The following is a 26,581-nucleotide window of genomic DNA, read 5'->3' as shown; positions in this document are numbered from 1 at the left end:
AATTTTAATAAAAATAGACTGAGGACCATTCATCTATCTTCTATCAGGATGACTCAAATCCAACTCAAAGCTAAGCAATGTCAACATAATAAAGTGTCAGAAAATGCAGCTAAAAGTGCAGCAGTGTACAGAAAATTTACTTTTGTGCCACAAAATGTCCTTGTCTGTGCTGCAATATCCTGGAAGATCTGAAAGCAAAATCAAGAAGCATACTACTGGCCTCTGTGTATTTAATAAAATTAGGCCTGTCCATCATTAAAACTAGAAAAATCTGAATTTTCATTCTTTCTTTTTTTTATTTTTATCAACGAACGACATAAAGCTAGAGTCCACCATGGAGGAGTGTTAGGATATAAAGTGGGTTGGGATTGTTAATCGGCATTTGATTTCTTTATTTTCTATATGTATATATCTATATATACATATACATATGTGCAAATGAATACATATGTGTGTTTCCTTAAATTAACATGCCTAACAATCGTGGGGCATTATGGGTGACCCTGCTTTGTGGAGGATGGCAAGACACCAATCTGTAAGCCTACTATTAACAATTTTATAGAAAAGTATAGTGATCCTTCTTAACAAAATTAGTATTCACTCCCAAACTAAACTGAAAATGTAAATTTTACATTGAAAATCGCAGGCAAGGTCTTTCTTTAGAGCAGGGTCTATCAATGTGTAAGCTGTATAAATCAGATGTCCGTGCAATTTGAAGATTTACTGAGAATTGATAACTATTGCTGGGACAACATTATATCTGCAGATATTTTACAAAGCACTTTGTTTTTCAACAAATTCTCAGTATTTTGTATTTAGGTGAAGTTTTTTAGGATTGCAATTACAATTCTGCGAGGAAATGTGCATCTTTTTAGATTCCCATTTTACTGGTTTTACTAAAGAAACAGAAGCATGCATAAACTGACAAAAAGGGATTGGAATAGAAATACTTTATAGAGACATGTTGAACAACATTTTTGTAAACTGAAAGCCTAGTAGATAACAATGGCACAAATGGATTTTTTGCCATTTTAAGAAAGGTCACACCTATTCTCAGAATGTCTTAAAAATATTACTTCCTTATTTTGTTTCACCTTTACACAGAAAAAGAACTTGCCTTAGTATCGTTTATGTAAGACCTGAGCCTATGGGTGGCCTTCCCCCCAACTTTTTGCCTACTTTCTCCACTTTTCTGACCTCGTTTTTGCTAGCTTTAGGACTCTATGCACTTTACCGCTGTTAACCAGTGCTTCTGCTCTCTACGCTAGACATCGCAATATTGGCTCATCCCCAATCGGCATATTTAATTTACTTATAAGTCCCTACCCAGGGCATGTAGATTAAATGCTAAAAGTGGGTACGTAGCACTTAATGTGCCACCACCCTAAGTACCCCTCCATCCATGGCTCATTAAACTGCCAATTCAACCTGGCAAGATAAACCTCTCACCATGCCCAAACCTTCCTTTTCTATACATATACATCAACTAAAATGTAGGCCCTGGATAACCCAGAGGGCTGGTGCAATATATTTAAAAGACAGGGCATGTAATGCACATAAGTATAAGCATCAGTGATTTTATTAAGTTTTCATTCAGTTTTACATCAAATTATTGTTTCGCTATTGCAAGGCCTATCTCTCGCATAGGATAACATTGGGATTACCTTATAACATTCTGTAAGTGTATTTCCCTGAGGGGAGGTCTCAACTGCAAGAATGTCATCTTCTGGATATCTTAGTAACAAAGGATTTTAATATGGATTTAATTAAGCGATTTACATAGGACGACCAGATAACCCAGCAGGACTTTTTATGGTCTGTACCGCCACAATCAGCGAGGAATATAAATAGAAGGTTTCAAGATCAAAAGGCGATTGCACTAGTAAAAGATTTGGAATCTCTGGTATGTGAGTTTTGAATTGCAGGTATCAGTCTGACCAGTGCTTAATTTGTAAATAAAAACGTGCCGGTGCCCAAAGCCCTCCTCTTAAACTAGGGGCTGCTGCATTTAAATGTACGAGCACGGAATACTGAGGTAGCGGAATCCTGAAGCCATCTCGGGCCTCTTCATTCCATTTAAAGCCACTCCCTGCCCCTTCAGCTCACTCCTGCAGCTTTCTGCTTTCTACCTTTGTGAGGCTTTTTGGATTTTCCCTTACTCCGTCTTTACAATATGTGTCTTTTGCTCGCAGCAAATGCTTGAGGCAGAAGACTAAGCCGCCGGCCCTCAAAAATAAGTGCCGGTGATCAGCACCGGACACTATAAGCACAAATTAAGCACTGAGTCTGACACCCCACCAGAGTGGACCTACTATTTTCTTTCGTCAAATTCAATATTAGATTATACAGTGGTTACTCTTCCGCTATTTAGTTTGGTAACATCTTATAAGATCTTCAAAACGTCTAGTAGTGATTATGGTCAGCAAAGAATAGTAATTACTGCTCAAATAGATTTCCTTCCAAAGGAACCTCTCTTGCCTGGGAACCGGGGCACTATAAATTATCCGAAACTTCGATGGACTGAAAAAGTTGAAGATCAAAGTAAACAGTTATCAGAAACTGTAGTACACCATTGTTTTACTTTTGATACTCTTAGCCTTGTTGAAAAGCGGGTTCTCTTCACAGAAAAATTAATGGAAAATCAATTAGTAGTGAGGTGTCTAAAGATACAGCGCAGTAGAGAAATCGGATTGGATCAAAAAATAATAAAAATATCGGCCCATTGCCTTGCACTTAAAAAGGAGCGCAATTGATTAAAGATGGTGGTTAGGAAAAATCCAGGAGACAAAGATTTATCCAAGACCCTCAACTGTTTAAATAACATGTATTGGAAATTAGTATGGGATAAAAAACAAGTTTTTAAAAAAACCTCCTGGGCAAAGGTGTTATATATATCTAAACAGAAGAATTCAAAGCAATTCTGGAAGTTAATTTATGGGTTGAATCATGCTGTGGTCCAATAGCCAGCTCAAACGTAATGGAAGATAGCTGGGTTAAATTTGTTGCAGAGCATTTCAAAATCTCCCCTATACCAACTGAGGCTCAGAAATCTATATACTCTAACAGCAAAGGGGCTCTTTTACTCTCTGAGGCAGTCATTCCATACAGTTTCTCAGACGACCAAATATATAATATCGTGTTAAGGTTCAGGCAAGATGGAGCCCCAGGGCAAAATGGGTTACCTCAAGCTCTCTTTAAATCGAATTTAAACGTATGGGTGCCAGTGCTAACATCTGTCTTAATTTGCGCGCTACAACAACAGATAATCCCAGATTCATGACAGAGTTCAATAATCAATCCCATTTATAAGAACGGCAACCGACATCAGCCAGAGAATTATCGGTTGATTACTCTACAGGATATTGAAGCAAAACACGCTGGTAGCCTGTTACTTGTTGATCTCCTAAGATAGGTAGAGGAAACAAGAATTGTACTATCAAGCCAAACAGGTTTTACACAAGGAGTAGGCACTGTGACTAATATATTAACGTTATCATTGATAATGAATAAGCAGAAGCATAAAAAGCAACCACTGTTATGTGGACTTCAAGTCGGCATTTGACTCTGAATCATAAATTATTGTGGCAAAAGTTATCTGGTATGGGCATTCCGCTTTGACTTTTGTATGCAGTACAACTTCTGTATACTGATACATGGGTTAGGGTACGTCTTGGAGATGGATCTATCTTATTCAGAAAAATTCAAACATATCAGGGTCTAAAACAAGGTTGTATATTGGCCACTTATTTATTTAATTTTTATTTGGCCCAAGGATGGGCTCTCTGCACACCTCAAATCTATTGTATGCTGATGATGTCATAAGGCATAGTCAAACAAAAATGGGGTTACAACGGCTCATCGATAAATTATCTGTTTTTTCTTTGACAAATAGAATGACAGTAAATCTAATGTAAACAAAGGCTATGGAATTCAGTCTCAGGATACAGAAAAAAATACATGTTTTTTAAATGGCCCTCAAGTGGAACAGGCAGTGAGTTATAGATATTTGGGTGTACTTTTTGATAGTAAAGGAACATTCAAACAGCATAAAAGAGATTTAAGGAGAAAAGGCACTGCCAGGCTTTTTGCACTATAAAAAGAAATTTGGACCAGCCAAGTTTGTTTTACCTGTATTGAGAGTAATAGCAGCCAAGCTTCTACCAAGCATTACATATGGAAGCGAAGCCCTTTGGGGCAGAGACGCTGTTTGTATAAACATAATTATATAAAAAATATACAATTGGGTGGTTTGCCTCGTGCTGAATGCTTTCCCTACCCATATAAGATTAGAGTTTGAACTAGTAAACCAGCTGATTGCTAGGAAAGGGGTGTAAGCAAAAACGTTGGACATAATGAGAATGGCTACAGAAAATGTACTGTTCCAAGCGCTTTGGCAAGAAATTCAAATAAGTCATCTTTCTTCTGCCCGCCTTTATCTTAATCAGGCAATAAGCACTGTAGGTATGCAGGAAATATGGGAAAATGCTCCCTCTCAATCAATTTTTAAGAAAGTGGTGAACGATATTAGGAAGAGCTTATCGTTGTTAAAAGATAAAGAACTACTCTCTGAAAGAACACATGCCTGGGCAGTCCTAAATGAAAATAAGACACTTAAGTGCCAGCCGCACTTAGAAGCAGGATGGTCACACTTTTTATAAATTGTTTTTATGCATTTTCAATTTGGGTTGCTGCCTGGTGGAACACATAAGAAATCGTGGAAAAAGGAGTTGACAACGGACACCTGCAGCTTATGTACAAACAGAGAAAAAATATTACTCATATATAGTATATGCCCATCGTTTTTACAAGAAAGAATAGTTTTGCTAAAATCTCTTTTTAATCAGCGTGGAATACGTTCATGTAGACAAGCAGGGATAGCCAGCCTAATACCAATGGATCCAACGCTAAACCCTCATGTGTCGAAATAACTAAGAATTGCTGGGAGGAAATTATCACTTGTTGTTATTAGTGACAAATAAGAAGCACCATTAGCACTTTAAAAATAAATTCCAAGTTTTTTAGTGTATGCTAATATCTCTTTTTATTCCTAATTTTATTAACTCTATACGAGATATCGTTTGCACTTCTTTCTGTCAAAGTCTGCACAATGTTATTTGTGGTACATGAAAAATTGAGTTGTTTTCTTTTCTTTTTGTGATAATTGAATCAATTTGTAATGGTTTTAAATAACTGTACAATAAATATTACTTACTTACCAATTGTGAAGAGATAGACTTTCAAATTTGGTGCCTCTGGAATCCTAATTGAAAATCCTAATTTATGGTAAAGTAGAATTTTGAAATTACAATTCTGAGAATGCCACTTTTAAAAAGTTGGCATTTTCTTACTTTAGCCCTTTGGTTCCTGCTGCCTGTCTCTTGTCAAATGTCTGGGATGGGTGACAGCTGGGCTTTGTGTATTCCCCTCAGCCACATGCAGTGGGAGCTTAGGTGTGACTCGATTGGCCATCCTGACAGGATGGGAGGGAGGAACTGGACACAGCCTCAGTTACACCTCAATAGGCTATGTCCTATCCCCACACAAAGGGCTGCATAACCACTTGTAGTGAGCCTGGAGCCAGGGCAGGTAGAGCAGGGCCTTTGTGCACTTTAAAGGTCTGTCTTTGAAGTCTCCCCAACCTCAAAGGCCCAACTGGACCTCTTAACCTCTTACACCACCACTTCAGTACACTTCTAGACCTATGAAGACTCTTCCAGGAAGAAGGACTGCTGGGCTGTTGAACGACTGTCATTCTGCTGGACTGCTGTTTTGCTGGACTCCTGCCTTGCTGTGCTGCCCTGCTGCCGTCTGTTGCCCTATCTGGGTGAGAAGGACTGGACCTGCATTACTTGAGCCCACACTGACTCTGAGGTTAGTTGGGCGGTCTTCTGATTTTAAGTCTCAGTGACATGAAAGACTTCCAATGTACCTGCTTCTGCACCTGGACTCTGCCATCTGTGAGTCTGCCTTGCCAAGTGGTGCCACTCCAGTCCTGGACCCTTGGAAGTGCTGTCAGAGGTGCTTGCTCAGCAAATCCCGTACATCCCCTGTCAAAGCAGTGCTTCGGCGTTGTTGCATGGATCAGAACCTGCACATTGCCCCTGTTGCATGGATCAGAACCTGCATGTCGTGTCTACTGCATGGATTGGCCTCAACGCATCACCTTCGGAACCACCACTGCACAAGGTTGCCGCTTCTCCGTCAACTGCATCATTGACACTGAAGCTGAATTTCTGCATCGCAGCTCTTCGCTTATCGGAGATGATGCATCGTCGCTGATGTGCAGATCAGGAACGGCACATTGCCCTCACTGTGTGGATCGAAACCGACGCATCACTCTGGCCACCATCTTCAACATCGACGCAGCCAGAATAAAGGTACCTTCATTCAGTGGAAGTCATTGGGTCCCTATATCTGGCCCGTGCTTCATCGCACTCAGCTTACACATTTGACTTTGTCCTGGTCCAGCCTGGCCAGATATTCCAAGTAAGCGTTTATCGCTTCTAAGCACTATTTTCCAGTTTATTCTTTTAAAAAATCATATCTCAAGTTCTACTTATTGGATTTTTGTCATTTTGGTCTTGTTTTATTTATTAAATTAAGTTCTATTGTCTAACCTGGTGTGGAGTCTTTTTGTGTAGTGTTTTCACTGTTTTACTGTCTGAAGTGCTGCACAAATACTTTACACATTGCCTCTAAGTTAAGCCTGACTTCTCTGTACCAAGCTACCAGAGGGTGAACACAGGTTAATTTCTGCTGTGTTTGTGATTTACCCAGACTAGGACTATGGTTACTGCTTGACCAGGACTTATACCCCAGACAACCAGGGCCCCAATTTCTAACAAATGAAGTTTAAATTTGAATGTGTCAGAAGGAAATGTGATTATATTAAGAGACTACTGTAAGCCACCTGCCCTTTGATCTTCTCCATTGTGCCTCAGGTCCCATGGTTGTGTAATTGATCCTATCTCTAGTCACCTCCAATGAGGATGGTATGCAGAGCTGGAAAGGGGAACCAAAAGCAAAAATACTCAAGTCAGCCCTGTTGCTCTCGTGTCCTCACTCAATCTCTCTTTCCATCCATCCATCCTCTTTCTCTCTCCTTTTTTCTTCACTCTCTTCTCTCTTCTCCCTCTCTGATCTCTTTCTCTCTCTACTGTCACTCCCTCTCTCCCTCTCGCCCTCTCTCTTTCTCTCTCTCTTGGAGCCTCCCCGGGCCTGCTGCAATTAACCTGTGGGCGCTAGGGAAAGTGACAGAGCTCTGGCTTTTGAAACTGGCCTCCAAGCCCATTGGGGAAATGCCAAGTGGAATAAAAAACCTGTCCGGGCACGGATGGTATGGTACGGACCATGCTCTGTTTTGCTGTGTTTGAAGACACAGGTCAAATATCAGGCTATATCTTCAATCAAAATACTGCTTATTCGCAAACTGAACTGGTGTTTAATTTTATTGCTCTGACTGCAAATTGAGAGGATTTTGTAAAAGTGACCTAGGTGACAATCTTGCTGAGGTACATGGAGTGAAAGGTGAGGCAATAGGAGGCCAATTTTTTCTGACATACAACAGCATTTACATACCTCTAAATGAACCATACACATATTTAAAAATATATCAACAATTAGGAAAAAAGGAGTGAAAAACGTTTTGGTATTTGTATTTCACAAGTGTGAGATCCTAATAGGTACAAAACAAATCAAACATTTGAATTTGTGCGTTATATAGTTTTACCACTAAAACTGTATTTCTATGCAAATTTAATGGCCATTTCAACTACAAATGTGCTGTCTGTAAATGACAGTGCGCTATCACACCGGTGCTCCAAAATGCACCAAGGGCTACATGCCCCACCCTTACCACTCTCCTGCTGAATGGGTGTGGCACATTTGCTGCACTTGTTTTTTGTGTGTCGGTTGCAGTTTTCATAGTCCCTATGAATTCAGTGATATAACATTAATGGCAGCACCCCCGCTCAGAAAAGTGCCTCGTAATACTGGCCACGGCGCCTGAAATCGTCCTTTCACAGTCTCTACAACCGTGCAGCTGCGGGATTGCATTAACTGCCCTGCAGAGAGATCTCACTAATTTCCTGTCTACTGATGGTTCACTGCCTGTTCACATGGACCCTTTATACCTTCCTGCATGCATAGTGAAAACAGAACAAAGTGACCATGTTCCCTGCCTGCATACGGAGGGCACCTGAGTTCCTGCCAAGCCCAGAGGAATCCGTTTGTAAGGCCAGTAGATTCCACGCCTCCCACTTCAAACAAATGCTGCACTGGTATATGGGAAAAATCTCAATGAAATGAAGGGGCTGATTCATAAATGCATTTATGAGATGGAGAAAGTAGTTTTACAGCAACACACTTTCACATACCTTTGTGAGTGAGTCTTGGAACGTCCAACATCCTGTTGGTAAAAGTGCAAAGAGGGCACTATCTGTACTAAATTTCTTTGGCTATTTCTGAAATATTCCCAATTTATTCTCATGATATGTATTAGGGGGCCAAGGACAAAGGTATTTAGCGTGTGTAAAAGAGTGCTTCAGAAGTAGTATAGCTGAGACAGGAAGGTTCCCTGCATGGTAAATCCACTTTACCCCAGCTTTTGGTGACCAACTACATGTGAAACTGGTATCCTGACTTTTTGTTTGGCCACAGTGACACACTAATCTAGCACGTCCTCAGAGGCCTGGGCCTCTCCCTGATAATTCAAGGTCCAGAACTGCTTCTGAGATGGAGAAGGGATCACCAAGCATGTCCTCTCAGTGGTCAAAGGACTACTGTCCATGCCCTAGGTGACACAGAGAGCAGTGGTATCAGCATATCATGTTGTGTGACTCAAATGTTACAACCGTTTTCGCTTTGTCAGAAAGAGTGTGGTCTACTGCCCCCCTCTTGTGTAAAGCTCCATTGTGATGGCAACCTCTAGAACTTTGTGTGACATCCTGTGTGCATGTTGTATGCAGTGAACGTGTAGCACATGCATGATAGTAGAACTCTGTGTGTGCTAGCCATCCCAAGACTGGGACCAGTGGAATCCTTTTTGGATGTCCCTGGTTCAGTATAGCATATGATGGAAGATGAGAACAGCTTCCCCAGGCAGTGGAAGTGTATTCCCAGAATTCCTGTGACTTGATGATGGAGACCCGGACACTGAATGGATAAAAGGACTCCACCCAGGAATTCAATGAGAGCCTTGTAAGCACAAATCTGCTGATCCAACCTACCCACTGTGTTCCTGTTACAAGTTGTTATTGACCAAGGAAGAGAGTGGTCCACAGAGTAGTCAAAGAGCTGCTGTGTGACCAGGGCTGGTGTCGCCTGACACAGGGGAGGTGACTAGACAGCGCTTGAGGTGTACACTTTCTGGTGGAGGAGCAGTGGGTCTGTCTAGCGTCTATAACAGAGGTTCCCAATCTGTGCGCCGTGGCACCCTGGTGCGCCTCTAAAACTACCCAGGGGCGCCACGACGTGAATCCTCAATATTCCGAGTGCAATTTATTTCGTTTTTCAAGCTGGCTTTCAAACATGTTTTGCTAAGATGAAACTCCCTCTAGTACCACTAGATGGCAGTGCGACATGCAAAATAGCACAGGAATTGCTCCTATCTGTCAGAACAGTTAACACAAATTTTGAGCAATGCAGAAATAAAAACAGAGGCACGTTTTGGACTTTAGTATGTACGATGTCACTTTTAAGGAAATTGTGGTATTGTTTTAATAATATATTTTATTTAATCCTGAAGGGCACTGTTTTTAGTCTTGTTAATGTTAGTTGGTGGGAAGACGTTTTAACATCTCTTGTAGTGTATGAATAAGTTCTTATAACTATGATAGTATGGAACATGTTTCATGCATAAATGTGTTTTTACTTTTTTGATATGGTGTTATGTGGACCTCCATCAGAGTTTTGTACCATAATAAAAACTGAATTGATACGAACTGTGACACACGACTATAGTGAGAAGGAATCAGAGACTGCAGACAAATACTGAGGTCTGAGACAGGAGAGTGCAATGACTCCATCAGACGCTAGAAGAGACAGAATCAGAGTTAAGATAATGGTGGCTGATGGAACATTTAGTAAAGTACTTGAAGGTGAAATATAGTAGAGCTGATTAGTGGAGCTGCATTCTTATATATCAAAAGTAGCTCCTTGATTACTAGAATGACTTGAAAGAGAGCTCCCTGTGCTGGAGGCAATTTTTAAGGAAAAAAACATAGTTTTAAAGAAAATCATTATGCAGACCACTATGCTGAAGAGCATTGTTTCTGTCTTAACCAACAATTGTTATATTTTTATTTTATTTTGCTACATCTATGATTATAATACCTTCATAGTTCCTACCAAGTATTTTTGAGGGAACAAAATGGAAGAACTCCATAGGCCGGGCTTACAAGCCCCCCACCCCTCTCGCCAAAACAAAAATAACACAGTGGGGAGCCGCAGCCAACTGCCAATAGGTCAAGGGAGCCACGGGTCGAAAAAGTTTGGGGACCACTGGTCTATAATCCTGCGGGAAAGGTGAGGAGTGTGCCTAGCCGTGGACGAGATGCTGTCCAGGAGAAGTCCTGCATTATCCTGGCATAGGAAGCACCCGGAGAACGCTGACTACCACAAAGAGCGACGCCAGGAATGACCAGTGCCATGAATGGGTCCTCCGGTGTCTCTGAGCACTTCCCATGTGAATCGTGACACACCTTTGCTAAGAACAAGCATCACTTAGCTGACCTGCAATCCACTCTGAGCATGAGAGTCTGATGCTGTCGGCGTCAGGGAGGGAAGATGCGTTTCTACTGAAGCGAAAAGCTCTGATTGGCCCATAGGCCACACCGTCAATCACAAACCAGCACCTATGCATGGGTCCAGAGGCCACAAATGCCATGCCTGAGCACCTGTTTGCACCCGGCAGAGGAGGCAGGAGAGTGGCTGTACCCGGCTGTCATGAGGACATTATTCCAGTGTGAGGCTGCCGCCGTAACCCCTACAGAAGTGAAGCCGCTGCAAGGTAGGGTATGCGATCTATGCGTAAATCATGCCTATCACACGGCTAGGACCAGACCGAGGGGTTAGAATGCACAAACATGTGAACTAAGTGTGTGTGTAAGAAGTTTTGACAAGTAAAGACAAGGGCTAAAAATACTTTGCATTGAGTTACACGTTTGATCAGTGGGATATCTGAAGTGATCTGCACCAGTTAATGCCCACGGTATACTGGGGACAATATATCTCCAATAGCGAGGAGAGGGAGCACCAGAAGTGGGGTGCAACACCTTACTGAGATAACAACCCACTAACTGCACTCCAAGTGAACTCTGCAGCATTTAGTTGTGATGTGACCTTCAGCACACACTGGGTTGGGCAGCATGTTATTGTGTCCAGACTGGTGACTTCTCCATTCTTGTTCCCTCTCACTTCCTTCCTGGGAATCCCTGGACTGCTCCCCCTGGTTACCCTGAGAGTCAAGTGCTGGAAGGGTTGTACTTGGCACAGTTTGCAGAGCCACAGTTGGACGGGCCTCAGGACACCAGTGGCAAAGGACCTCAACCGCTACAGGTGAGGCCCTGTAGCCTCTCTGCCCTGTGTCCCCCACAAATGGGGTCTGACAACAGCTTTACATGAACCAAAACACCCTTGTACTAGACAATTAGGAGCTTAGACTAGGGGGAGGAAGGAAAACATGGGAAGAGATGGGGAATTTACCAGTCCAGGTAGAGCTAAGGAGAAGGAGGCGCGGTTACATGACGGTATAGTCAGAGAGAAATCCTACAGGGTTCCGGCTGTGACAAGCGCAATGGGCTGTTCGAGAATCTTCCATCTTCATCCAGCATTCCCAGGTGTGTCCAAGGAGTTACCTCCACCCACCCCTCTCCCTAATGGGAACTAGCGAGCCCAAGGGTTCTAGAAGGCACAAAGTGAGAAGGGATGTGTGTGCTCAGCAGGGCACTTACTGGTGGCACAGGTTGGACTAAGGGTGTGGCATGCACCTACGGTGCACCACCGCTAAATACTTCTGCATCACTTGATGGGGTGAAGATGACTCTGCTTCTGCAAAGCATGAACGCTGCAGCATCTCTGCAATGTAGATTCATCTGATGACTCACACTCAGCCTTGCAAAAGCCACAAGGTGATGGATGGAGTGCTTGAATGGATCCCAGCCACTAGCAATCACTCGAGCCGCATCCCAATCCATTGTTTTGTTGCCCACCATGCCACCCCAGTTTGGACCCATCGCATGGGTAGAGTTTGAAGTAAAGGTGGGGCCTGGGCCTCAGGAGCATGGATCCTAAGGATGAAAGTGACAAGGGAGAGCATTGGCGCGAGCCTTGCTACTATGAACCACAGGTGCTGCGCCAGTGACGGCCGGATATAGCCCTAAAGTACCAGAACTCTAGAGAGACTTCTGACTCCACGTATCTGTTGCTCACCCATTCCAGGTTTTTTTTTTTTTATTTCCATTCTGATAGATGTAATCATCTTAATCCCATTATATTTACCAGAATGCAAAAAAAACCATTGAACTGGATAAATTCGTGCATGGGACCGGAAATCCGGACCGCTGCAGAGCCTGAGTGATGGATCCGGGGTGAAGGCGGCTCTTGTCGGGCAAACACTGGGATTTCTGAAGCGGGAGGATACTGAGATCCAAGGACTGGCATTGCTGAGGGTGAACTTTAACAGGCAACCTGGGCGGAATAAATTAATTGATTGAAAATGAAGAAAGAACCTCCAACCTTTAGCCTCACTCAGCACAACTGTACCAGAACCTGTGTAGACATCCCGGGTGTGGGCTGGAACAGCAGACTTCCTCAAGAGGCACAGACCCTGCAGGCTCCCCCATCATTGCACAGGTGGGACGTAACTGAGACCCACCCAGGCTACTCTTCAAGCTGCGAAGACCTTAAAGGGATTAGCTTTTGACAGCAGAGCTACCTCTCAAGTTACACAGATCTTGAAGTCATTACCTTTAGACAGCAGAGCTACCTCTCACATTACACAGATCTTAAAGGCATTACCTTTCGACAGCAGAGCTACCTCTCACATTACAAAGATCTTACAGGCATTAGCTTTTGACAGCAGAGCTACCTCTCACGTTACACAGATCTTGAAGTCATTACCTTTGGACAGCAGAGCTACCGCTCACATTACAAAGATCTTACAGGCCTTAGCTTTTGACAGCAGAGCTCTCTCTCAGGTTACACAGATCTTAAGGTCATTAGCTTTTGAAAGCAGAGCTACCTCTCATGTTGCACATATCTTACAGGCATTAGCTTTTGACAGCAGACCTATCTTTCACAGAACACAGATCTTAAGGTCATTAGCTTTTGAATGCAGAGCTACCTCTCACATTACACGGATCTTACAGGCATTAGTTTTTAACGGCAGAGCTGCCTTTCACGTTACACAGATCTTAAAGGCATTAGCTTTGGACAGCAGAACTACCTCTCACGTTACACAGATCTTGAAGTCATTACCTTTGGACAGCAGAGCTACCTCTCACATTACACAGATCTTATAGGCATTAGCATTTGACGCCAGATCTGCCTTTTACTGTACACAGACCTTAAAGGCATTAGCTTTTGCAGCAGAGCTACCTCTCAAATTACACAGATCTTAAAGGCATTAGCTTTTGACAGCAGAGCTACCTCTCACGTTACATAGACCTTAAGGTCATTAGCTTTTGAAAGCAGAGCTACCTCTCAAGTTACACAGATCTTAAAGACATTAGCTTTTGACAGCAGAGCTACCTCTCACGTTACACAGATCTTAAGGTCATTAGCTTTTGAACGCAGAGCTACCTCTCAAGTTACACAGATCTTAAAGGCATTAGCTTTTGACAGCAGAGCTACCTCTCACATTACACAGATCTCTCAGGTTTTGGTAATGGACCGTCTACAGAGAACCCATTGGTCTAGGACGCAGAGAGCAGAGCTATCCCTCAAGTGACAGACCTTGCAGCGTGCATGCAGCAGGCCTATCTCACAGGCTGAGCTGTGGCTGCTTAGACATAATGTAAAGGAACCGGGTGAGCGTCTAGTACTACACTGAGAGTCTTCAAGGCGCTCTACTCGCTGCCTTTTCTCGCTTCGGCTTCCAGCAGGAGCCTCATTACTCATAGTTAACCTGGGGTATTTTGTTTGCTTGTGGTATGTTCATTTGTGCAGCACATCTGCTTCTTGCGTTACTTTTGTGTAGCAAAGGAACTCCAGATTACGCCGCAGGTTACCAAAACAATGTGCGGGAGGATTACTAATTTCGGGGCAGCAAAAGACAAAATGCGTTTCATACCATAGCACTAAATGCAAGTTATATATCACATAATTCGTTATTATCGAGCTATTCTGATATTTAAAGATGCGAATACCAAGGAGACCCGGTGCTATAAGGATTACAATAGCTTCTTAGTAAAGACAACTGCACTCAATCAGCAGGTCCTGTTGCAGACCTCATTCACCATTAATCCATGCTGACGTCACAGGTACTGAGCTGCACTGAGCAGTCGCGGTAAGAGGCAACCAGACTTTAAAAAGAGATGCACGTTGTTTGGGAGTCTCCTGGTGTTTGATTTCTTGTATCTAAAGGTACTTCTCAGTGACTTCCATACTCTGTAAATATGAAATAAGAAATATTATTCTGATGGTTTCTTCCTGATGGAAGGAAGTGCTTCCGGGGGCCCTATTGTGACCCCTTAGAAAACGGAATGTGCAATAAAAGGTTATCTACACGGAGCAAAACATGGCGAGTGGGGAGGGAGGTACATGGAGGGGGGGGGGGGGCGGTGGTTCTCATTAAGGGGAGTGTACACACATGCTTGCTTTCTGTTGACTACAGCGCTGTATGCTTATTACTTGGTCTACTCCAGTCTGGGAGCTAGAAAGGCGTGTTAATAAAATGATGTTCCCGTGCTTCCAAGCAAGATGAAACCTATACTGTTCATTTCTGTGAATGGTCCAACTAAACATTTCCATGACAACAAGGCAGTCATTCTTTCAAAACTTTTTGAATTCCACGTGAGAATTTAGTTTCTCGCTGTTGACAAAAATCTGTCAATTATGGGTGTTTTAACTCTTTGAGCAAAATTGTCAAAATGCAATAGTCAGCGGTCTCAAGGTGAACAAATCATTTTTGCAAGGTACCGTGTGTTTAATGAATTTAATCAGATGATGTCTAGTTCTGCAAGAATATTTTTGAATCTGCAAACTGTGCAGCAGATGGTGGATTTTGTGGTAGGTAAAGTTCCCTCAAAGTTGTAGACAGGCCCGCTCTCCAGCCTTCCTCTGGATGCAGCGCACAGAGACATCTGAAGCGCTGCTCGGAGAATTCTGAAAGTAAGGGGCATATTTACTAGCCCGTGCGCTGACGGTGCGTCACTTTGTTTGACGCTTCAGTGGCGCAGAGTGCAGACACAAATCTACGAGGACACGCTAAGCCACTTTTCGTGGCTTTTCATGGACTTATATATATATATAGATTTGGGCAAGTCAACGTAGGTCGCTGCGTTGCCATACACTGTGTCAGGGAGGCGTTACATGGGCATTACGGTGGGTTTTCCCATGCAACACCCATAGGTTTTGACGCATTGCCAAATTTACAAGCATCTGTAAACCTGGGAATCCAGGAAACCCGTACGCCACCCCAGGGGAGGCCTAAAGAGGAGAAATAGCTCTACTTCTCCTTGTTGTTTCCTCTTTGTATGTGCTGCGTTTACATTCTGCAAAAAGAACAAGTGATGCACGGAATGCTGAACAATGTCAAACATTCACCCCCAGTATAGAGATCTGAGCCTAAATCCATTGGGGAGCAATCTTTTTGCATTTGCATTCTGCAGCACACATAGAAAGAGTTAAAAACCTCCATGGATTCTTTCTATGCAGGCAAAACAAATCCTGCCAACAACGCAGACACCCAGGGTGCCGGCATTGGCGCGAGGCACCAAATTGTGCGCCAGCGCTTGCTGAAAGTACAGGAATGCACTGTATCTCGTAATACCGTGCATTCCTGCCCTTTCAAATTGGGGTAGGGCAGCACAGCAAAAGGACTTGCATAGCTCCTCTGCGCCATTTCTTTGTAAATATGCCCCCTTAATGACAGGCAGGCAGCTTTGCGACAAATATCTTTCTGTTTTGTGTACAAACTGGTGGACCGTGTCCCAAAAGACGCATTTCTCTTTATTTCTGTAAAGTCATAAAAAATTGATGCAAAGTCAGCATGAGATTTCAAAACGTGCCAGGCAGAGGCAGACATTCATATTTTATTTCTGACTTTGCAGAGTTCTCAATAATGGAATCTAGTTTCCTGATGGTTTCCAACTCAGACGTTTTGTAATCATATATTTATTCTCTTATGCAACAGACTCTTGTTCAGTCTTTATAAACTCTTTGGGGGTCTTTCCGACCCCGGCGGGTGGCGGGCGCCGCCCGCCGGGCGGAAACCGCCCAAACACCGCCCCGCGGTCAAATGACCGCGGAGACCATTTTAACTTTCCCGCTGGGCCGACGGGCGATCTTCAAAAGATCGCCCGCCGGCCCAGCGGGAAAGCCCCAGCAAAGATGAAGCCGGCTCCGAATGGAGCCGGTGGATTTGCTGGGGTGTGACGGGTGCAGTTGCACCCGTCGCGATTTTCAGTGTCTGCTATGCAGACACTGAAAATCTTTGTGGGGCCCTGTTAGGGGGCCCCAAGACACCCGTTCCCGCCAGCCAGGTTCTGGCGGTTAAAACCGCCAGAACCAGGCTGGCGGGAAGGGGGTCGGAATCCCCATGGCGGCGCTGCTTGCAGCGCCGCCATGGAGGATTCTTTTGGGCAGGGGTAAACCGGCGGGAAACCGCCGGCTGCCCTTTTCTGACGGCGGCTTTCCCGCCGCGGTCAGAATTGCCCATGTAGCACCGCCAGCCTGTTGGCGGTGCTACCCCCGGCCTCCACCCTGGCGGTCATAGACTGCCAGGGTCAGAATCAGGCCCTTTATGTTTTAAATCCATTGTCATTTATGTCCTTTCCCAACGCTCTGGAGAAAAAGAGCGGAAGAAGGAAGGAACTGTCAATACAGCAGCTCTGTTTGGGAGGGCAGATTACAAGCCAGCCTGGCCTGAGCTCAGACCATAACTAGCTAATTCTTTGTCATTCAACCATTCATTCCAAAGTGATGCTTCAATTGAACCTTCAGGTTTCTCCAACATTTCTTAATTAGCATAAACAATACAGTAATTGTATTGATTAAGAACACCTACCTTATAAGCATTATTCGAAGTGCTTTGAAAAATAAGGACGGGAGCCATGATGCTCTGCGCAATAGTGGCAGATGAGTGTGCCTGAGGGCGAGTCAAAGGTGTGGATAAAAGCAAAATAGTCTGTAAATGTTTCAGTCTTTCGCCTTCAGGCAACTACATATAAAATAGGACACAGCTTAAATGAGAATTAAATGCAAGTTAATCAGTGGGGGATGTGCTATCTGACCACTATAAATTAATGATCTGCAGGGGTCAGTGTCTGTAACCAGAGAGCCACAGAACTGAATCCTGGTTGGTGCAGGGCAGAATAGTGATGTGTGTTTAGTGCTACGAGGGCCCCCCTCTGTGACGGAAAACACTGTGAATATTTAAGTCATTATTTTAAACTTGACTACACACAGTATAACATAGACTGCTACAAAATGTGAAAAATGTTTTAAGATAAAAAAAGAGCTTCCAAAATATAGATTTCAGTAATACCCAGACTGTACCTAGTGCAATGTTTTCATATCTTTTAAAAGCACACACTTCATAGCTCAGCTGGTAACTCCCTTGCAATACCTTAAAAAAGGATAAGGCCCTCATTACAACCCTGGCGGTAAATCCCGCTTTCCGCCGTGCAGAAGACCGCCAACATACCGTTGCGGCAGTGGAATTCCGCTACAGGTATTACGGCTCACAGCTCGGAATCCACCACAATACAGACACCCACACAAGTCCGCCACACCAAAGGTCAGTGATAAACTGGCGATACCAAAACCTACACCGTCACGCCAACAGGAATACGCCCACAGTATCACGACCCACGAATCAACGCAGCAGTCTTTCAACCGCGGTATTCCATTGGCGGTATACACTGCCACGCTCAAAATACACACACATTTACAAAACACAACCACATTGGACAATTCAAAATATACACACACCTGACACACACCACACCCACACACCCAATCCAATGTAAAGAAGACACCCACATCACCCACAAAGCCTTACAACCAAAATTCTGAAAGAAGGCCTGAGAGAGAGACTACCTAACACAACACCAGCATCCACAGACACACAACACAATCACTCATACAACATCCACGCACCTCAAACAACACACACCAACAGATCCCCTCACACATCACAACAGACACCAACTCACACATCACCTACACCACATCATGGCACCTCAAAGACACCCCAGGTTCTCTGAGGAGGAGCTCAGGGTCATGGTGGAGGAAATCGTCCGGGTAGAGCCACAGCTATTTGGATCACAGGTGCAGCACACATCCATTGCCAGGAAGATGGGTCTATGGCGGAGAATCGTCGACAGGGTCAACGCCATGGGACAGCACCCCAGAACACGGGATGACATCAGAAAGAGGTGGAACGACCAACGGGGGAAGGTGCGTTCTGTGGTATCTAGACACCAGATTGCTGTACAGAGGACTGGCAGTGGACCCCCACCTCCTCCCCCACAAGTAACAACGTGGGAGGAGCAAGTCTTGGCGATCATGCATCCTGAGGGCCTGGCAGGAGTAGCAGGAGGACTGGACTCTGGTAAGGCAAATCTTTACTACTTCATCCCCCCACCCCACCTGCATGCCATCACATACTCCCGCCATTACCCTCACACCCATCATCCCAACAACCCACAGATACCCCACTAACACAACCCACACATCCCAAAATCAAGCCCTGCATGTAACACCAATGCATGGACACCCATCACCAAAGACTCACTCATGCCCCAAAATCACCAATCACACAAGGGCCACGGCAATACTGCAAGCATGGGAGTAGAGGGTAACTCACCCATTGCACACAGTGGCACACACAGATACAATAACTATGCATTTACACCCAAACAGGACCCCTACCCAACGTCACCGGACAGGAGGTGCCAGACATATCCAGTCCCCCCACAGAAGAGGCCCACAGTGACGACAGGAGCTCTGCACGCCTGGATCAAGATGACCAGCCCGGCCCATCAGGGACCTCAGGACAGTCGGTTCCCCTGACAGTCACAATCCACCACTGAACCTCCCCCTCAGGAAACACCACCACAGCACCCACCCAGCGGGCCCATCCCTCTGTCCCCAGGACACGTCAATCAGCAGTGTGTCCACCACTACAGGGAACCCAGGCAACCCCACTAACACAGGACAATCAGGGACCTGGGGGCAGTGGGCACACGGTTCAGGGGACAGAGGCACATGATAACAGGGAAGCTGGGAGGGCTGCTGTTCGACAGGGAGAGGACAGGCCCAGGGAACCGACACTCCACAAGGCACTCTCCAACATCATGGGAGCTTACCACCATTCCCAGGAGACCATGGGCACGGTACTGGCCAAGTTTCAGGAGACCCAGCGGCTGCAGGAGGAACACTACCTGGGGATCAGGGAGGACTTGAAGTCCATCAACACCACCCTGGTCACCATTGCAGGGGTGCTGGCAGACCTTCTCAACACCATGAGGCACACAGTGGCACAACAAGGGGCCCCTGACACTAGCCTGGACGATGAACAGCCCTCCATCTCTGCCGACCCCACCCCCTGCAGAAGGAGAACCACCCCGAAAAAGGGTCCCCGAGATCCAGGAACAAGACATTGAACCCCCGCCAGGAAATAAGACCCTCTTGAATGTCACCCTTCTGTCCCACTTTGTCATCCTGTCCATACTTAAACTGCCCCAGCTCCACTTCCTGTGCCCCTTTGGACAATGCACCTGTGAAACAAATAGACTGGACTCTAACTGGACATTACTCCACCATCACCCCAGCCCATTTCACACACCCCTCCAGTTATTTGCACAGAAATAAAAACCCTTGAATCACAAAACAATCTGGAGTCTGGCTGTGCTTTCACTAATGTGTAATTGCAAAACATCTGGAACAGAGCAATGTCAAAGTACTTGTTCACACACCAATGTTACACAGCAGTAGGCCAGCCGTAAACATAACAGAGGGCACAAAGTTTGACTCAGATCTGTGAAATTGAAAGGCAAAGTAACAAGCCAGGGTCCATACACTGAGTGAAAATGACAGACTTATGCTAGCTCCAACAATAGTATGACATGTGGGAAGCAGTTACATCTTCTTACCTGTGTCTCACTGGATGTATTGCATGATAATGTTGTTTCGGTTGTCGACATCTGTAGGAAAGTACCATCTTGCCTGGCATGTTACCCCCATATTTCACTGTATATATGTTGTTTTAGTTGTATGTGTCACTGGGACCCTGCAGGCCAGGGCCCTAGTTCTCATAAGTGTGCCCTGTATGTGTTACCTGTGTTATGACTAACTGTCTCACTGAGGCTCTGCTATCCAGAACCTCAGTGGTTATGCTCTCTCATTTCTTTCCAAATTGTCACTAACAGGCTAGTGACCAATTTCACCAATTTACATTGGCATACTGGAACACCCTTATAAATCCCTAGTATATGGTACTGAGGTACCCAGGGTATTGGGGTTCCAGGAGATCCCTATGGGCTGCAGCATTTCTTGTGCCACCCATAGGGAGATCTGACAATTCTTACACAGGCCTGCCAGTGCAGCCTGAGTGAAATAACGTCCAAGTTATTTCACAGCCATTTACCACTGCACTTAAGTAACTTATAAGTCACCTATATGTCTAACCTTTACCTGGTAAAGGTTGGGTGCTAAGTTACTTAGCACTAGCCAAGGTGCTCCCACATCATTCAGGGCAAATTCCCCTGACTTTGTGAGTGCGGGGACACCATTACACGCGTGCACTATACATATGTCACGACATGTGTATAGCATCACAATGGTAACTCCGAACATGGCCATGTAACATGTCTAAGATCATGGAATTGTCACCCCAATGCCATTCTGGCATTGGGGAGACAATTCCATGATCTCCCGAGTCTCTAGCTCAGACCCGGGTACTGCCAAACTACCTTTCCCGGGGTTTCACTGCAGCTGCTGCCAACCCCTCAGACAGGTTTCTGCCCTCCTGGGGTCCAGCCAAGCTTGGCCCAGGAAGGCAGAACAAAGGACTTCCTCAGAGAGAGGGTGTTACACCCTCTCCCTTTGGAAAAATGTGTCAGGGCTGGGGAGGAGTAGCCTCCCCAGCCTCTGGAAATGCTTTGATGGGCACAGATGGTGCCCATCTCTGCATAAGCCAGTCTACACCGGTTCAGGGATCCCTCAGCCCTGCTCTGGTGCGAAACTGGACAAAGGAAAGGGGAGGGCCACTCCCCTGACCTGCACCTCCCCTGGGAGGTGCCCAGAGCTCCTCCAGTGTGCTCCAGACCTCTGCCATCTTGGAAACAGAGGTGCTGCTGGCACACTGGACTGCTCTGAGTGGCCAGTGCCAGCAGGTGACATCAGAGACTCCTTCTGATAGGCGCCTTCAGGTGTTGCTAGCCTATCCTCTCTCCTAGGTAGCCAAACCTCCTTTTCTGGCGATTTAGGGTCTCTGCTTTGGGGAATTCCTTAGATAACGAATGCAAGAGCTCATCAGAGTTCCTCTGCATCTCTCTCTTCACCTTCTGCCAAGGAATCGACTGCTGACCGCGCTGGAAGCCTGCAAAACTGCAACAAAGTATCAAAGACGACTACTGCGACCTTGTAACGCTGATCCTGCCGCCTTCTCGACTGTTTTCCTGGTGGTGCATGCTGTGGGGGTAGCCTGCCTCCTCTCTGCACTAGAAGCTCCGAAGAAATCTCCCGTGGGTCGACGGAATCTTCCCCCTGCAACCGCAGGCACCAAAGAACTGCATCACCGGTCCTCTGGGTCTCCTCTCAGCACGACGAGCGAGGTCCCTTGAACTCAGCAACTCTGTCCAAGTGACTCCCACAGTCCAGTGACTCTTCAATCCAAGTTTGGTGGAGGTAAGTCCTTGCCTCCCCACGCTAGACTGCATTACTGGGAACCGCGTGTTTTGCAGCTACTCCGGCTCCTGTGCACTCTTCCAGGATTTCCTTTGTGCACAGCCAAGCCTGGGTCCCCGGCACTCTAACCTGCAGTGCACGACCTCCTGAGTTGTCCTCCGGCGTCGTGGGACCCTCCTTTGTGACTTCGGGTGAGCTCCGGTTCACTCCACTTCGTATTGCCTGTTCCGGCACTTCTGCGGGTGCTGCTTGCTTCTGAGTGGGCTCTTTGTCTTGCTGGACGCCCCCTCTGTCTCCTCACGCAATTGGCGACATCCTGGTCCCGCCTGGGCCACAGCAGCATCCAAAAACCCTAACCACGACCCTTACAGCTGGCAAGGCTTGTTGGCGGTCTTTTTGCACGGAAACACCTCTGCACGACTCTTCACGACGTGGGACATCCATCCTCCAAAGGGGAAGTTTCTAGCCCTTGTCGTTCTTGCAGAATCCACAGCTTCTACCATCCGGTGGCAGCTTCTTTGCACCCACAGTTGGCATTTCCTGGGCATCTGCCCACTCCCGACTTGATTGTGACTTTTGGCCTTGGTCCCCTTGTTCCACAGGTACTCTCGTCTGGAAATCCATCGTTGTTGCATTGCTGGTGTTGGTCTTTCCTGCAGAATTCCCCTATCACGACTTCTGTGCTCTTTGGGGAACTTAGGTGCACTTTGCACCCACTTTTCAGGGTCTTGGGGTGGGCTATTTTTCTAACCCTCACTGTTTTCTTACAGTCCCAGCGACCCTCTACAAGGTCACATAGGTTTGGGGTCCATTCGTGGTTCGCATTCCACTTCTAGAGTATATGGTTTGTGTTGCCCCTATCCCTATGTGCCCCCATTGCATTCTATTGTGACTATACATTTTTTGCACTGTTTTCCATTGCTATTACTGCATATTTCCGTATTGTGTACATATATCTTGTGCATATTTGCTATCCTCATACTGAGGGTACTCACTGAGATGCTTTGGCATATTGTCATAAAAATAAAGTACCTTTATTTTTAGTATAACTGTGTATTGTGTTTTCTTATGATATTGTGCAAGTGACACTAGTGGTACTGTAGGAGCTTCACTCGTCTCCTAGTTCAGCCTAAGCTGCTCTGCTAAGCTACCTTTTCTATCAGCCTAAGCTGCTAGACACCCCTCTACACTAATAAGGGATACCTGGGCCTGGTGCAAGGTGTAAGTACACCTTGGTACTCACTACAAGCCAGTCCAGCCTCCTACAACATCTTCTTCTTCTGCCTCCTCTTCTTCACTGTCCACAGGCTCCACAGCTGCCACAAGACCACCATCTGGCCCATCCTCCTGCAGAAAAGGCACCTGGCATGGCAAAGCCAGGTTTTGCAGCATACAGCATGCCATGATTATCTGGCACACCTTCTTCGGTGAGTAGTATAGGGAGCCACCTGTCAGATGGAGGCACCAGAATCTGGCCTTTAGGGGGCCGAAGGTGCGTTCTATTATCCTCCTAGTTCACCCATGTGCCTCACTGTAGCGTTCCTCCGCCCTTGTCCTGGGATTCCTCACTGGGGTCAGTAGCCATGACAGGTTGGGGTAACCAGAGTCACCTGCAAATGTCGAGGGACAACAGTTAGACACACACTAACCCTTAGGGACAACCCCATACCCAGACACCTATGTCAACTGTGTTGGGACCTTGGCCTCACCTATTTGCCACACCCGGTGCCTCTGGAGTTGCCCCATCACATAAGGGGTACTGCTATTCCTCAAAATGTAAGCGTCATGCACTGAGCCAGGATACTTGGCATTCACATGGGAGATGTACTGGTCTGCCAAACACACCATCTGCACATTCATTGAATGGTAGCTTTTCCGGTTTCTGTACACCTGTTCATTCCTGCGGGGAGGACAAATGCCACATGTGTACCATCAATGGCACCAATGATGTTAGGAATATGTCCCAGGGCATAGAAATCACCTTTCACTGTGGGCAAATCCTCCACTTGAAGGAAAACGATGTAGCTGCGCATGTGTTTCAGCAGGGCAGACAACACTCTGGACAACACGTTGGAAAACATTGGCTGGGACATCCCTGATCCCATGGCCACAGTTGTTTGAAAAGACCCAATGGCCAGGAAATGGAGTACAGACAGAACCTGCACTAGAGGGGGGATTCCTGTGGCATGGCGGATAGCTGAAATCAGGTCTGGCTCCAACTGGGCACACAGTTCCATGATTGTTGCACGATTAAATCTGTATGTGATAATGATGTGTCTCTCTTCCATTGGCAATTCAGCATTGGTTAACATTGGGCCCTATGGGTCCCAGGAGCCAATGATGATGTACGCCGGCGGTGACGGTACGCACCGCCGCAGACGTGACCGCCATTTTCTATCTGTTCCCTCACTTGATATCTGACCTTCAACAGGAGAGGACCTACACTGCAAGTGCTGCTGTGACATGTGTCTGGAAGCGACGATGGCTACAGTGTCTGGGGAAAGGGCCCCTGCCTTCACTTCGGAGGTGTTGGAGAAACTGGTGGATGGGGTCCTCCCGCAGTACATGCAACTGTACGGTCCTCCAGACAAACAGGTGAGTACACTGTGAGCATGGCGGATGGCACCTGATTGTATGGAGTGTTGGGGATGGAAGAGGGTGGGGAGGGGGACAGGCCAGCATGTCAGGATTGTGTGTGTATGTATGGCAGGGCCAGTGTGCGAGGTGTTTGGCAATGCGTGAGATGAAATGTACGGGCTAGAAACATCCATTTTTACTTCACTTTTCCTCTAGGTCAGCGCCCACCAGAAGAAGGGTATTTAGTGAGCCATCACCAAGGACGTCCGGACCCTGGGGGTCTACCATAGATGGAGCACCCACTGCCGTAAAAGATGGGAGGACCTGCGCCGCTGGAGCAAGAAGACGGCGGAGGCCCAGCTGGGGATGGCCTCCCAACTTGGAAGGGGTGCCCGTCGCACCATGACCCCCCCTGATGTACCGGATCCTGGCGGTGGCCTATCCGGAGTTGGATGGGCCCTTGAGGGCATCACAGCAGCCACAAGGGGGTGAGTACACTCTAATTCAGCTGACTCTGCTCACATTACGAGGTGTCTGGGTGGGGGAGGTGGGCTATGGGTACCCCTAGGCCAGGGCGAACTTGGTAGGCAAGCTCCCTTGTTAGGCAGGCTCTGTGGCACCCCAACCCCACTACAGGTAATAGCCATCTACACCTAGTCAGGCTCCTGTGACATCCAGGTGTGCAGCAATTGGGCTTAGACCTCGTCCCCCAGGGGCGTGTGAATTTGCTAGGAACTGTTAGTGTATGGGTTAGTGCAGAGGGCTGTTCCCTGTGTGTTGTGTCCGCCAACGGTAGTGGTGTTGCATGCACTGGACATGTGTTTCTTCTTTCTCCCCCCCTTTTTTTTTTGTCTCCCTGTTCTTGCGTGCAATAGCATCATCTGGCAGAGGAGCAGTGGCACCGGAGCAGGAGGGAGCTGCAACCCACTTGGCCCCGGAGGGTGAAGCAACGGAGTCTGAAGCCACCAGTGGGACGGAGAGCGAGGGGAGCTCCACAACGGGGACAGGAGCATACACCAGCGACAGCGACTCCTCCTCTAATGGGAGCTCCTTTGCGTTGGCGGGCACCTCTGTGCCCACCGCATCAACAGGTACAGCTGCCACCCCCCCTACCAGCACCGCCCTCCCAGCAGCCCCTCAGCGTGTGTCCCGTGCCCACTCACCCAGGATGGTGGGCATCTCCCCCCCAGGCACCTCAGGCCCTGCCCCAGTCAGCCCTGCTGCCCTCAGTGAGGAGGCTATTGACCTCCTGAGATCCCTCACTGTTAGGCAATCTACCATTTTGAACGCCATCCAGGGTGTTGGGAGGCATTTGTAACAAACAGATGCATACCTGGAGGGCATTCATTCCTGGCAGGCGGCCCAACAGAGAGCATTTCAGGATCTGGCCTCAGCACTGATGGCAGCCATTCTTCCTGTGTCCAGCCTCCCCCCACCAACTTCCTCCACCCAGACCCAATCCCCTGTACCTCAGCCAATCCCAAGCACACCATCAGACCAGCATGCACAATCATCAACACAAAAGAGTGGACATGGCAAACATAAGCACCACACATCCCACAAGCACTCACACAAGCACCATACCCATGCAGACACAGCAACATCCACTGCCTCCACTGTGTCCCCCTCCTCCAGGTCTTCCTCCTCCCTCTCTGTCTCGTCTCCACTCACACCTGCATGCACTACATCCTCAGCCATTACCTCCATCACGAGCACGCCCATCAGCACACACCGCTCACGTGCAATCACCACTCCCACTACCATGCACACATCCCCAGTGTCCTCTCCCAGTGTGTCTGTGAGCCCTTCTCCCAAAGTACACAAACCCAGCAACACACACCCAACAGCCATCCACCTCACACCAGCCTCTGGCCCAGGCACCTTCACCCAAATTCAGCAAACGTACACCTCCTACAACAACTACCTCTTC

The sequence above is a fragment of the Pleurodeles waltl genome, chromosome 2_2 (genome assembly GCF_031143425.1).
Source record: "Pleurodeles waltl isolate 20211129_DDA chromosome 2_2, aPleWal1.hap1.20221129, whole genome shotgun sequence".
Lineage (NCBI taxonomy): Eukaryota > Metazoa > Chordata > Amphibia > Caudata > Salamandridae > Pleurodeles > Pleurodeles waltl.
The sequence above is the reverse complement of the archived record's forward strand: the minus strand, read 5'-3'. Positions refer to the sequence as shown.